Genomic DNA, 14,409 nt, shown 5'->3' with positions numbered 1-14,409 from the left:
TTTAACGCATCATTAGATTTCGTCATGTTACCACTCACAAATTATGTATGATGAATAAAACAGCTGCTTTATTAATAAAACTATTGTAGATGTTTTCATAAGTAAAAAAAGGAAAAGCAATTTATTTTGTTTCTCTAGTGAAACTATTAAGCCTAATTGCTTGTAGCGCCGCTTTTTTTTTTATTTATTTATTTTTTTTTTTAAAGACCATTCCTCCATCTTTGCCTTGGTCGCTCTGTTTAAATTGACATTAAAATAGCGTTTTCTGAATTACTAATCTCCTTCAACCTAATTTGATTTTCTAACCGCGTTTGATGGTACGTTATTATTATTATATACAATTTAAATTAATAAAATCTTGGTTGTTATTAATCTGAAAGGAAAGTAGAGAGTACAGGGATGACTACATGGTATACGAATTCAGTATCAAGTTTAAGACTGTCTTTGTTGTTTTTAATAATCGTCCTACAAGTTTATGATAAAAGTTTTTAGTAGTTATTTCTAAGCTGCTCATTACTTTCTCTCGTCCTAAGTGTAGTACCTTAGTAACATTACTCCAAGTTGTGCGGAAAGAGAAAATGTTGCGCGATGAACATTGAGACTGCGATATATATAGCAAAAGATCAAGTACTTTCCGGTTGGCATTCGTAGTCTAATGATTGTAGAAGCTAGCGCGACACTTCCAGGTTAAACATCGTGCATTCGGAAACGATTATTTTGGGGTAGAATGATTTTGTTCTAAATATAAATTGAGCTGATATCGTGTTTATGAAAATATGATCCTTGCAAACGAAAAGCTCAATACAAGGAGTGTACAAGAAAATAATTTTGCAGTTTCCGCTTTTCTTGTGTCTCCAGTTCACGTGCTTTCTCGTCAGTCTGCGCAAGTCGAGGCACATGACACTCGGTCTCAAAATTGTTGCTGAGCGTTTCGTTTCGTGTTCCCCCGTAGTCGTAGTAAATGCATCTAGAGCCTCATCACATATAAGGAACTGAAAGACTTCCAGATAAGATTACTCTCAGCGCGGCAACATTTCTAGCATATTTTTCAGCGTTCAGTTATTTTCAGTTTCCGAGCTACTTAGAGATTTTAAAATTCTTAATGTTTAAGATGGTCTGTCAGGGTGAAGAAAATCTTAAATCTTTCCACAACTGTAAAATATGATGCGATCTTTAAATAGATGTTTTAGCAATATTGTACAATGAAATGAGTAGCTATTCAGTGAATGTTGGATGGTTTGTCTGAACCGAACCGCGTTAAAAAATTTAAAAAAAAAACTCAGATTTTAATAAAGACTGCTACGTTTATTATTTAATTAATGAGTATTCCGGACATATGCACAAATAATAGTATCTTTGCATAACTTAATTTTCTTAGCGATGTGTGCTTTCCAAGCGTTCTACACAATCCAGTTAAATTTAATTTTAAATTAAACTTCCAACATTGTAATTAAGTTCGCGTCAGTGTATGTCGATACATTTTCCAATATTGTTTCCTTGTTTTGAGAGCCGCTCAAACACCGTAAGTAAGCATAAAGTAAACGTAAAAAATAAAATTGTAGGTGAAAAAAATGATTCTTCTTTCCAGGATAGGCTTATGCCAATATGAGGTGCTGCTATTCAGTGTGCCCATCAAGCGCTAACTTTGAGCTGATCGCGATTATATTGAATGTATAAATAATTTATTACTAAAAGAGACATTTACTTTTGTTTGATTTTAAAATATCCCATTACATTTTGATGATAGAAGGGAAATAACTGTAGAAAGAATAAATTGGATAGGATGCACATCATTAAAAAAAAAAAAAGAAAAAAGACAGTATACAGGTTAAAGCGCTGCAACAATTGTGCCGGGTACGTTGCTATGCTCAACCCTGAATCGCACGAATTTTTCTGACAGAGTGTCGTGTGTGTGATTTCAAGCTGCGTCTGGGCTCCACGAAATTGCGTTGCGACACTGGCTTTTGCCGATGCACTTTTCATTCTCCGTGTGGCGAAAGTAATAATAATACAATTAGATCTCAGTTTAAGCATCTGAGTCGCTTTAGTGCGCCAGTTGGAAGATGCAGAAGTCCATGCGCACACATAATGAATGCGATGGCAGGCAATTGCGAGAACGATGTGAAGAATTATTATGCGGATGAATCAGAAGTGCTGCACTGAAGCCATATAACTGTAAACGTTTTCTTTGTATCATGATTTAAAAAAAAAATGAACCTATTCTCACATTAAGAAATATTGTTAATTCTCCTGATGATGTTGGAAGTCGGAATATGATGATATAAGGCTGGTTTAGTGAACAAAATCACAATTTCTGATAATTCTGTATTTTATTGTAAACTCATCGCTGTTTGATGATGGAATTTCAGTTTAATAGAATTATCTTTAATTTAAAAGGAAAACTGCAGCTTCGTTTTCCAAAATGTTGGGAGCCGCTGAAACCTTTTTTTTTTCTTTTGAGGGTAGGTTACGGCGAAAGACATTAAAGTTTAAGTTTGGACTTCCATCCTCACCCTCTGTCTCTTACTTTTCATGGATCCTATTCTTAGAATCGTACTGAAAGATCTAAGTGATGTGACTACGGTATTTTATTTTATTTTTATTTTTTAAAGTTTGGCAAGAGCTTAAAATTCAACGTAATGAAATGGATATACCGGAAGGCCATATTAATGAAGCATAATCAATCATTCATATACCACTGAAAGTCATTCAGGCTTTCAGTGGGATATGAATGTACAACATATGTACAACTTCTGTACAACATATGTAAAGAAGAAACAAGGAGCATAAGCAAAAAATACTATGGATTTAGTAGTAGCATCTACCTATAGTATGAAAATTTTGTACTGAATCATCTCACATGTAGTGAGATGATTCATTCTAACGAAGTGCCCATGCGATCTAAATTGTTTGTAGTGGTATTGGCCATTATTCTTTAACTTTGAAACGTTGCCGACAATTATGGTGAGGCAGTGTTTTTTGACAGCTAGAATAGTTAAAATTCTTATATTAAATTAAAGGAATTTAGTTGTCTGAGATGTGTCTGTAATTCTATGAAATAACTTTTGCTTTCATAGTGCTAGGCTGCCCAAAGGAAGATAACTTCCATTCTAGCCGTCCACTAGAAAGACTTTTTCTAGGACTTTTTTTTCCTTGCCAGTTAATTCTACTGGCCATTTCAAAAAATGGATAGTAGAATTAACAGTATTATGGATAATAATAGATTGTTAGGGTTCAATACCACGAGATGGCCGCAGTTTTCACTTTTTTTTTTTTTTTGAAGTGTGGCATGGCGCGAGATCTTGTTGGAAGATGGGTTCTTTGTATTTCTGAATCTGTGGGACTACTGTTTTCTCCATCTACCACGCTTTTAATCTCCCTCGAAAAGCCTTCGTGGTTTATGAATCGATAGAGTTTACTATCAGTGAAGGCGTTAGAGGATTTATTAATTTTTATTTGTGCCGTTCCTTCTAGTAACGTAAAAAAAAAATTAAAGAATAAAAGTCGTTAGCTGAAAAAAATAGCCAAATACCAAAAATAAAAATTCTACACTTCTTACGGAAGTTTTGTAAATGAACAAAGATTTCCAGCCCTAATCTTGTAAACTCAGAAGACTATCTGGAGAAGTGCCATGGAATAACATACTGCAGGGAAAGGATGCTAGTAGTACAGTACATCGGAAATTGTCGAGTATTTAAATGAGAATACATGGATGAGTAACATTATTAAACATGCGTTGCTAAAAAAAGAAAGGCTTGTGGAAGACATTTGAAGAGAAAGGCGATCAGCACTCTATGAGCAGTATAATGCGCAGGCCAGAAGAGTGGCATGTATAGTATGGGGGGGGGGGGAAGAGTACGAGATGAAATTAGCTGACCTAGCCAAAGATAATCCGAAGGAGTTCTTTCACTATATGGCAAGTAAAAGAAAGAATGTCTGTGGGAGAACAATTTTGACGAATACTGATAGTAGAGAGGTAATTGAAGCAAATGAAATACATGTAGTTGAAGTACTCAGTGATCACTGTTCAAAGGTCTATCAGCCAGTTGGAGATATTGCAGTAACATGTGACAAGGGCTGGCATTAAAAATGATGAATGAAGCTGAAGTGTATACACCTCAGCTTCATTCATCACATAGCTGACACGAATCATCAGCTATAGGATATCAGTTCGTATATTACAAGAATGTAATGGGTTTTTCGTCCCTCAGAACTCGCCAACCAGCCCCGTGAACACACTCATCTAAAGACATAGGACACAGTGGGAAGCATAGGGCTAACCACCTTATCCTCGAGTACGGTTGCAGGTACAAGAATACATACCTCGATACCGTAATAGGTAGAAGAGGAGAGGATTAAGAAAGATAGCATAATAATAATATTTTAGAAATTTCATCTTTTACTAACACTTAATGTAATATTCTTGAAAATATATTGAATAAATGCAATAGAATGGCGATTTTCCGATTCAATGTAATGGCATTAAAACTGTTTATTGAATGACAATTTACCAAATCCAGTTCATAAAATAAATAAATAAACGTTAACAGAATAACAATTCTTCGAATAACCACTCACCAATCAAAATTATTTAATATTATCTAAAACGCAAATAACATGATTAGGCGTTCTTTGATGATTTTAATAATTATTTTATTTTCAAATATTAAATATTATTCTGTGTACTTCCTACATCAGAACGAGGTTGGTGACTCATCCTTCGGTATATATACCCATTATATTTTAACTTATATTTTGTAGATCAGGACGTGATAAATATTCAAGTAAAACTTAGTATTTAATCAATTGAAAAACAGCTGTATCATAAGGTACCGATTTTAATCCTTTTGTTTTTATCTTTACGAAACATTATTTGCTCTCGCCATGTAAGATTTTAAAAAAAGTAGCTAAAATGGTTCAAACGAACTGGTCTCTGTTCACAACAGTAATGAAAATTTTTTTCACAAATCAGAAAAAGATGAACCAAAAACAGAAACGCGTTTTATTGCTGCAATAAAACACATGTTCTATGGCTATCCCCCCATGGGCCGAAACAGGCCAACCTATAATAAAATTTTAAGACAGACAAAGCATCCCAGGGTCGAGGGTGTAAGATTACATATCTGATTCACTTTTACGATTATAATTTGTGGAATTTTTTACTCGATACCGAGGGGGAGAAGTACACCATCTCTCTCCCCCGCGGACTCCCGTGACCGTGTGATTACATTTTTATCGATGTATAAAAGTTTTGAGAGCGCTTAGTGCATCAGCGCTCATCTTAATTGGTCCAATGCAATTAATTGCAGGATAACTTTGAATACTTCTGCATAGAGTGGGGGAACAATCTGCTTGTTTTAGGATTTATTAGAAAACAACAATAAAAGTGAATGCTATATTTGGTGATATATTTGAAACTCAAAGATGAAAATATGTGAACCATCATTTATAAGACATGTAAGAATAGGAAAGAATAAGTGTGAGTAGAAACATTTTCATTAATGGTAAACGAGTTATTAATAATTATTATTTGTGATATGTGTATCTTATAAGTTGCTGGGTAGAGCGAATAGCACGATCCTACCTATAAAGTTTAAACAGGAATAAGTAAATTTATGATGGCATAATTAAAAAAAAAACTTATGAAAATAGAGTATTGCCGGAATAAATATGGTTTGATGGAGCAGCAAATCATCTCATAAAATTTGTATATGTTTGTGTATTTCTCTTGTTTGTGTATATTTCGCTCCATTTTCGAAGAATTTGATTTTGTTTACTGAGACTCAATATACATAACTGATCATTATTGGAATTATCCACACTTTTGGGAATCCTACATTCATTCGTTTTTTTTTTTTTTTTTAGTATCAGCGGTTCTTCTGTCTTATCAATCTCACATATGCTGGTATTTTGTTGTAGATCAACAACGTCTTATAATACACAGAGTATTCATTTTTTTTTTTTTCAGGAATAGCTATTTTTTTTACTGTCTGTTGTTTCGAAGGCTAAAATAAATCTGTCTCTATACCGTTAAAAAACTTTGCAACCTCAACAGATGCTATACAGCATAGCAAGAGAAACATTTATGTTTTTCTTCCTAACATCCGCTTTCAAATTTTCAGTTCCAGAAAACGTGTAACAGCTGTTTGTAGTACAGCCATCGGATACAGAAAGCGTTCAACTCATAACAAATGACAACATTCAATTGGATTGATTGACACAATAACCAATCACAGCTGCTAGGTGTTTGGTGAGCTCAAAATGTTAGCTCACCCAGCCTTGGGTTCTCAGCGGTTTAAAAATACTTAAACACTACGAATTTGACCAGCCGCACCCTCTTTACATCTTTTCGAAGGGCTCAAAGATGTATGCTTTTTGAAAGCACACCCGGGCTATTAACGCGAATGTGGCGCAATGTTTGCGCGTCGAAAAGTGCCTTCTTCATGCAGCACTAATGCTTTATTATCTTCGGAAAGAGAACAAGGAAGCATTAGCATATTATGTTCAATTTTAGTAATCGCGCAAAGTCCGCAAACAATTAGGGGAGTCTTTAATGAGAATAAATGCAAAAATATATCGCTGATACTAATATTTCGTGGATGAGCAGTACACATCTAGCACACCCCGAATATTCGCCTCTGATATATATATACAGGGTGTCCCAAAATTCATGCAAGATTTAAATTTAGCGCCATTTGTGCGGTAAAGTGTTGCCAACGAGAAAAAAGATAGCGTGACAGCTGACAGTTCAGGGGTATTAAAAATGACCACACACAGCAAAGAGAGTTCGTTAAATGGATTATGGAACAACAACAAGTGGATGCTTATTTTTCGAACAAAATCATTTTCAGCGATGAGGCTCATTTTCATCTTGATGGCTTCGTTAATCGACAAAATTGTCGCATTTGGGGTTCAGAAAATCCACGAGTGATTGTTGAGAAACAAATGCATCCACAACGTGTCACTGTTTGGCGCGGATTTTGGGCTAGAGGCATCATCGGTCCATTCTTCTTCGAAAATGCGGCTGGTAAGGCAATAACAGTTAATGGTGCTCGCTATCGCAACATGATAATCCAGTTTTTTGTGCCTAAATTGCAAGATATGGATGTGGACGACATGTGGTTTCAACAAGACAGTGCCACATGCCATACAAACAGAAACAATTCAATTACTGTAGGAGTCATTTCCTGGTCGTGTATTTTCCCGTTTTGGTGATCAGAATTGGCCGCCCAGATCATGTGACTTAACGCCGTTGGACTTTTTTCTTTGGGGTTTTTTTGAAGTCAAAGGTTTATGCCAACAAGCCCACGACCACCCACCCTTGAAGGAGGAAATTGAGTGCTGTATGAACGAAATTCAGCCACATTTATGCAAAACGGTCATGGAAAATTTTGACAAAAAAGTGCGTATGTGCCAGCAAAGCCGTGGAGGCCATTTACCCGATATGCTATTCCATGCATAACCCTATACTGTATACTTTATGAATCAATAAGAAATTACAATTTTTAATTAAAAACCTGTGTTTTCTATCAAAATTACTTCTTGCGTGAATTTTGGGACACCCTGTGTATGTATGTATGTATGTATATATATATATATATATATATATATATATATATATATATATATAAAGGTTTATTCTACTCCTGGGCCCTTGAAATAAGCAGCAGACACATATAAACTCATTTGAATGCATACAAATTAGTATGAGGAAATAAGAAACTAAAAGAACTGAAATTGAGAACTGTTATATTATATTAAATTAAATGCTCATTCACTGTATATTTTTGGTAACTAGTTTGCAAGGTGGGTCGATTGGTAGAGCCTCTGCTACTAATGGCTCAGTTAAGTAAGTTTGAGCATGGTTAGTAGTTGGAAGGGAACCAATCGTTCGATGCTGTTGGCACACTCTCCCTCGATGAGTCTTTGGACTCCCTGGAATTGTCAAATAATAATATATATTTTTGCGTTTATTTATATTTTGGTCAACAATTAAGTATTCTTGTGTAGAGGCTTAAGTGCTGTGAGGACATTATGTTGGAGGTTTAATGGATTTTTTACAACACTCAAAAATCCATTAAACCTCCAACATAATTAAGTAATCCAGAGAAGTTGTTAAATTGTTTTCAGTTGCTAACAAAAAATAAATGACCTTGCATTTTGACCATCATCTTTCTCTTTTCCGTTTTTCCCCTTTTGCACGAGCAAGGATATAACACTCTCCTTACAAGAAAAGCGAGAAATGCAACAATAAAAAAGCATTTTTTTTTAAGTAATTCACAAAATTAAAAAATACGAATTGAGACAGTTGATAACCAGAAAGATTGGGATCTTGGTAAATTAATATTGTGATGATAATGAAACTACCTTTCAGGTTATTTTTCAATGAATTGTGGATTTTCAGCTAATTCCCTTTCGATTAATTGTTTTTTTGTTCGCTGTTTTTCGATGATTTTGCTTTTTTATTCATTGCTTTTCGGTTCCTTGTGTTTTGTTAAAATGCTTTCGATCATTTTTCTGCACACCTCTCAATGGACACTCCTGGTAGTTATACATCCAAGATCTCAGCGGATGAAGATGCATGTGTTCATTTGAATAAACATATGCAATGTTATAATTTCTTTTATTTGAAAAACGTCTATTGTTTATTTGCTATAGAGGAAAGGATACGGTTTATTATCATCCTAATAAAGTAATAATTGTAAACTCCAATTATGCCTACTGTATTCTTATTATAGAAAAAAGGAAGACGTTTATTACATCAACATAATAGAGTTACAATTGCTCCAAGAGGAAATTTTGGAACTCAAATTTGATTCCCTTACCCGAGATAAACTACAAAAAAATTTCTGCGTCTAAATTATCTTCCTGTATTCCTCAAAAAAGAAGAAGGTAGTAGTCTCTGCATGTCACATTTCATTTTATTGACATACCACTGTGAAGTTTTTCAGCATTTACGTATAATTTTGAAAAAAACAAATGCACTGAACTTGAATATAACGATTAACGAAACATACTTGAGCTTCTTCTGTATTGCCCAGAATGAATCGTTGTGAATAATAGATGTGAGTTTCAACTTTAGTCAGTGTTCAACTGATGCTCAGTTGAAGGGAAAAAATGATGGAAATCAATAAATGTTTAAAAGACTTGCTGTGTGGAAATGCGTTTTCATTCATAGCTCTATGTCACAATTAAATTGTTCTCTAGTTGGATGATCTTTCGGACGGGCAGATAGGCGTTTTTCTTCCCACACATCCATTCAAGCCCTACAATGCAAGAAAATCGACAGTAGAACTGGCACTATTTCAGATGATGTATATTGTTCCTACCACCATATAGATTCTATTGCCTTCCATCCATTCCTGACTTTATTCCTTAACTAACTGCTGCAATTCCTTTCCCACTACTCTCGATATGCTGATCGGTAGATAATTGATTACCTCTGTCTTGGAGCCTATCTCATGTAACAGAACTATCTTTCCACTACCTTGGACCAATTCCAGAACAATGACTCAATCTGATCAAAGGAGCTGCCATTTCATTAGCACATTCTCTGAATATTCGAACTGATACTGTAATATCTACTTCATTTACAGCATCTCAGTTTTAACATCACTCCTTTCACATCTATTAATGCAATGTTTCCATCTGGATGATAAACTGCAAAATTATCACCCAGTATGATCACTGCATCTGGTTCAGTCAATTTCTAACCTTCAACACTCACTAAAATTCTATCATAATCATTCTTTCTTTTGCTTGCTACATACTGAAGAAATCTCTTGGAAGTATTCTTGCCACACAAACCAATTTCCTCAGGTACTCTTATTTTGTCATAGTATACTGGTTACCCTTCTGTCCTTTTATTTATACCCTATGCACTTGCCAATCACTTATTTCCTTAAATGCCCCCACAAACTATTTTTTCCCCAGCTTCTACTCGATGATACTATTCAGTTTAATCCTTACTCGATTTATCCTCCTGACTCTAGATATACAATCTGTTATTACTTCTTTCACACACCCTATTCACCTTTTTCCATGCACTACTAATATCATTTTCCCAGTTTTGCATCCCATTTCACCTCTAAGCCATTTCCTAAGTTTATCATAATTATTAGCTGTGATACTACATAACCTTTTAAACTGACAGGACCACTCTTTTAATCATCTCCCAGATCAAGACCATATGATCACTCTAACCAGTTGTCAGCAAAGTGGTCACATTTGTTACAGACAAACTCTCAGATGCAGTCACAAATATCAAATTAACATTATGTAATTATTTTTATTTCAAAGAAAATAATCGTAGTGACAGGTCAGTGTAGTTATTTGGAAATGTTATTTATACTCACAGCACTAGATCACCCGAAGAAGACGTTCTAAGTTCGATTGTAGTCGCTGACTAGAGGAATTTTTTCTAATACATTTTATTCTACCAGTTCTGGAGTTGGTCAATATCAGGCACAAAGAATTTTTTTTTCTTCAGGAAACTTGTGTTTTTCATCCGGTAGACTCAAGAAAATCGACCGTAGAACGCACACTATTTCAGAGGATAATGTATTGTGTTATATTGTGATTAGGAACCCACTAGATGGCAGCACTTAATAGCCTCTCTTTACCGGAATGCATTTATAATTAGTGATAGTCTTGGGTCATCTATGCCTGATTGTCTATGAGTGGAGATTGATTGTTCCTTATTCTCTAAAAGTTAGATATGGCTAAAAACAGCTTCACCTACTCCCTATGGGAAATAAAAGATATTACCGAATTTATTTATCAAACATATTATTATCCATTGCAGTTGTTTGGAATGTCAGTGATGGCTCAGTTAAGTAAGTTTGAGCGCGGTTAGTAGTTGGAAGGGGTCCAATCGTTCGATGCTGTTGGCACACTCTCCCTCGATGAGTCTTTTGACTCCCTGGAGGTGTTAAATAACAATAATAATCTCGATCACCTTATTTTTACTTGAACCATGTAAACATAAGGTTATCAAAGCCGCCGTTGCTCAGTCAGTATAGATGAGCCCTTTGGTTGAAAATACCAGCATTCGAATCTAGTCTTTTCAATCAAATGATGAGTTAGCCAGTCACAAACAGAAGTGCTCGGAAACTCGAGTTTCCTTCCCTCAATACAAGCAGATCGGCCCACTGAACATAAAATACTTATGTCTTGCCGGAAGAATGGCCGAATGGATAAAGAAACATTTTGGCATTATATTTAAAATTACTGTATTTGCAAAATGTTAAATTTAATTGAAAATCAAATAGCAATCATAATAAATAGAATGCATGTATTTCCTGAAATACACGCATTCTATTTTTGTGGTCAGCAAGCCAAATATAATTTATGAAAATCCATTGTGATTACTTCATGTTATGACTTATTTTATTATTTATTATTTATTGGCGATCTGGTATGGTTAATGGATATAGGATAGAATATATAAATCATATATGTAAAGATTAAATAACAGTTGACAAAAATGATCATTCGTTTCATGTCCCTGTGCTGTAGGATTTTATGTTTGAATCTTATGTTTCAGATAGTACTGATTTAATCCACCAGGAGTAAACTTGGTTTTGTGGAAGAAAGAAGCCATTGTACTTTCGTCTGTTTGTAAATAATTATAATTTCTCTGATTTTAAACAGTATTCAAGTTGGTTCTTGTCTGTGAGTTATTTTTGTTTTATTGGTAGTAATATATATGTAATAAGATTTGATGTAGTAATATATATTTGAAATCGAGAGTAGCGTTATTGATGTAAATCTAACCCTAATTCTTATATAACGCACATAGTTTTGTATTGTTAGCCTTCAAGAAAGAGATATTTTAATTTGTAAGATTAGACTGTTTTGAGTTGCCGTTGTCAATAGCAAGCCAACATTTTATAATGTTGGAATAATTTTTAATACTTCATACAGTAAACAGCTTGCTTAAAAACGCTGTTATAAAGAGCTCTGAATTATAATAAGTGCACGCGAACACCGTTATCAGAGAACTGAAATTCAGAGACTATGTTGCAAAAATTGGCAAAACCGTATCACTTGGGCTGCTTAAAAACATGCTAACTAGCCTAATAGAGACAAAGAAGTAATTATACCTCATAAGGTTTGATACGGATGTGGTCGAGAGGATTCTGTGGCCTGATGACAAGATAGTTTCGGGTCTGTGGAATACTTCGTATGAGGATAGATTGAAGATTTGTGAGTTACAAAAATTAGTTTAAACGGGAGATAGGGGATATGATAGAAATATATAAGCTGCTAAAAGGGCTTTATAGAATGGATTTAGGAAATTTTTTCATAGGGGCAAAAGACAAGAGGTCATCATTGAAATTGTCGAGTGAAATATAGTTAGTAGGAATGTACGGATTAGATTTTATGTTACAGGGTAGTTTGGGCCTCTCGCGGTGACTCTTGACGCATTGCTGGAGTATGAGGGGGGGGGGGGTATGTCAGGTATAATAATGGTTAGTGTGGGCCTCTCGCAATGAGTCTTGGACTACATGTAGATACCACGTTAATAATAATAAGTATTTGCTGCATTCCATTTATGTCATCAATTGGTAAAAGTATAAGAAAGTTATTACGCTCAGTTAACCGAGAAACCAACTAAACCACTGATATACGTATTTGTTATGTGATTGACGCCACCAGAAATAATGCTATTGGTTGGTTTACGTTATGTTTACGAAGTTGATTTCTGTTTTGATGTTTGGAATGGCGCTTTTTTTTTTTTTTTTTTGTTAAAACGGTGTTATTGGGCTATATACATAATGTTTCTGATGAATTACAAGTGTTAATTGATGGTCGTGACTTAGGTATTATGCTGATTATCCACAGTAACAATTTGTTAGTTTTCAGTTAACTGGTTTTCTTCTTTAAGTAGGAGATCAGCTTTAAATGATATCATAAGTTTGGGGAGGTCAGAAAAAGCTACTTTATACGTGGGAAAAGATCTAGAGCGATGTCATGATAGTAATAATTTCTTAGGAATTTTTTTTAATTTTTTTATATTAGCGATACAGTACCTTAACATTTTCAAAAGCAGTCGAAAAGATTTTGGGTACAGTACTGTGTGATTTCAAAATTATAATAATGATTGAAGTAAGATTCCACAATGGCATCCCTTATTGCTAGAAGCCTATGCCTGTTCATAAAAGTGAATTGTTTTCTGAACAGGCATAGGCTTCTAGCCTATATTTTCTAGCCTAAAGCGCCTGACTTTTGGCTCGCAATACTTCATCAGTATTTGAAAGCAACCTAACTTTTTTCGTTTTTTTTTTATTAGGTTGCTTTCAAATATTGATGAAGTATTGCGAGTCAAAAGTCAGGAGCGTTTGTTTAATGCCGCTTCCCGACATTCCGTGTGAGAGCAAATTTTCTACAGTGGTTTATGAGAACAATGATTATTAAATTATGTCCGATTCTATATTCCTTAGGAAGTGGACCAACGATAAGATAGAGCATTGTACCCAAGGCAATACAACTCTTAAAAACTGGCAAAAAAGAAAATGCACTAGCTGAGATGGAGGTATTTATTAAATTCTGTTTATTCAAAAACAGCAGAGGTGATACGAAGTTTATCAATAAGCGGGATGGCGGCCTCATACCAGGGCGCCACCTACAAAAAAAAGCGAATGTCGCAGTGGGTTCCGAATCCATTTGTAAGTTGGAAAACGGAAACTGAACTTGGCCAAACATGGTGGATTTTACTTGGATTTAACTTCTTGCATTCTGGTTATGTTAAAATTGAAACTTATTCATATCTAAGTCATACGCCAGTTATGTCTCTTCCGAAATGTAGAGTTAAATTGCAATTGCTCAAAGAATTTAATGCCATCATTGCTGCTTTCCAGTATGCGTCAATTTTTTTTAGTTCTTTTGCGAAATATATAAATTATCCTATGATTCTAGCAAAAAAATTATTGAAATTGTTAAAAAAATTCGTGTAGCTATTCCTACTTTTGTTTTAAGTGGACTATTCGCAAAGGCATAAAGTGGGGGGGGGGGGGGGGGAACGTGTCGAAATTATATATCGCAATAACTCCGCGCAAGTTGTATGGAATTTAATAAAATTTGAGATTCAGGGGATCACAAGATGTTAATATGGTTAATTTTAGTTTTCATCAACTCAGTTTTATTGCAAAATTATCCGAAGTGATATTACTAATTTCTAACTGGTTTGGTGGAATTTTTTTAAAAAAAATGTTATTTAGGATATTGAAATTTGCTGAAAGAATTCAATTTTGGTTTCATTCTCAGCAGCTTGTATTGACAAAATTAAGCATTGAAAAATAAATAAAATATGTTTTGAGTTTGATGGACAAAAAATGACCTATGCAAGGTGGATGGTTTGCATTTGAATGGATTTGGTATTCCGAGTCTGGAAAAAGTGTTGAATGA

The sequence above is a fragment of the Typopeltis vanoorti genome, chromosome 18 (genome assembly GCF_054136105.1).
Source record: "Typopeltis vanoorti isolate ZY-2024b chromosome 18, IOZ_Tvanoo_1.0, whole genome shotgun sequence".
NCBI classification, from domain to species: Eukaryota; Metazoa; Arthropoda; class Arachnida; order Uropygi; family Thelyphonidae; genus Typopeltis; species Typopeltis vanoorti.
Note: the sequence above shows the minus strand (reverse complement) of the source record.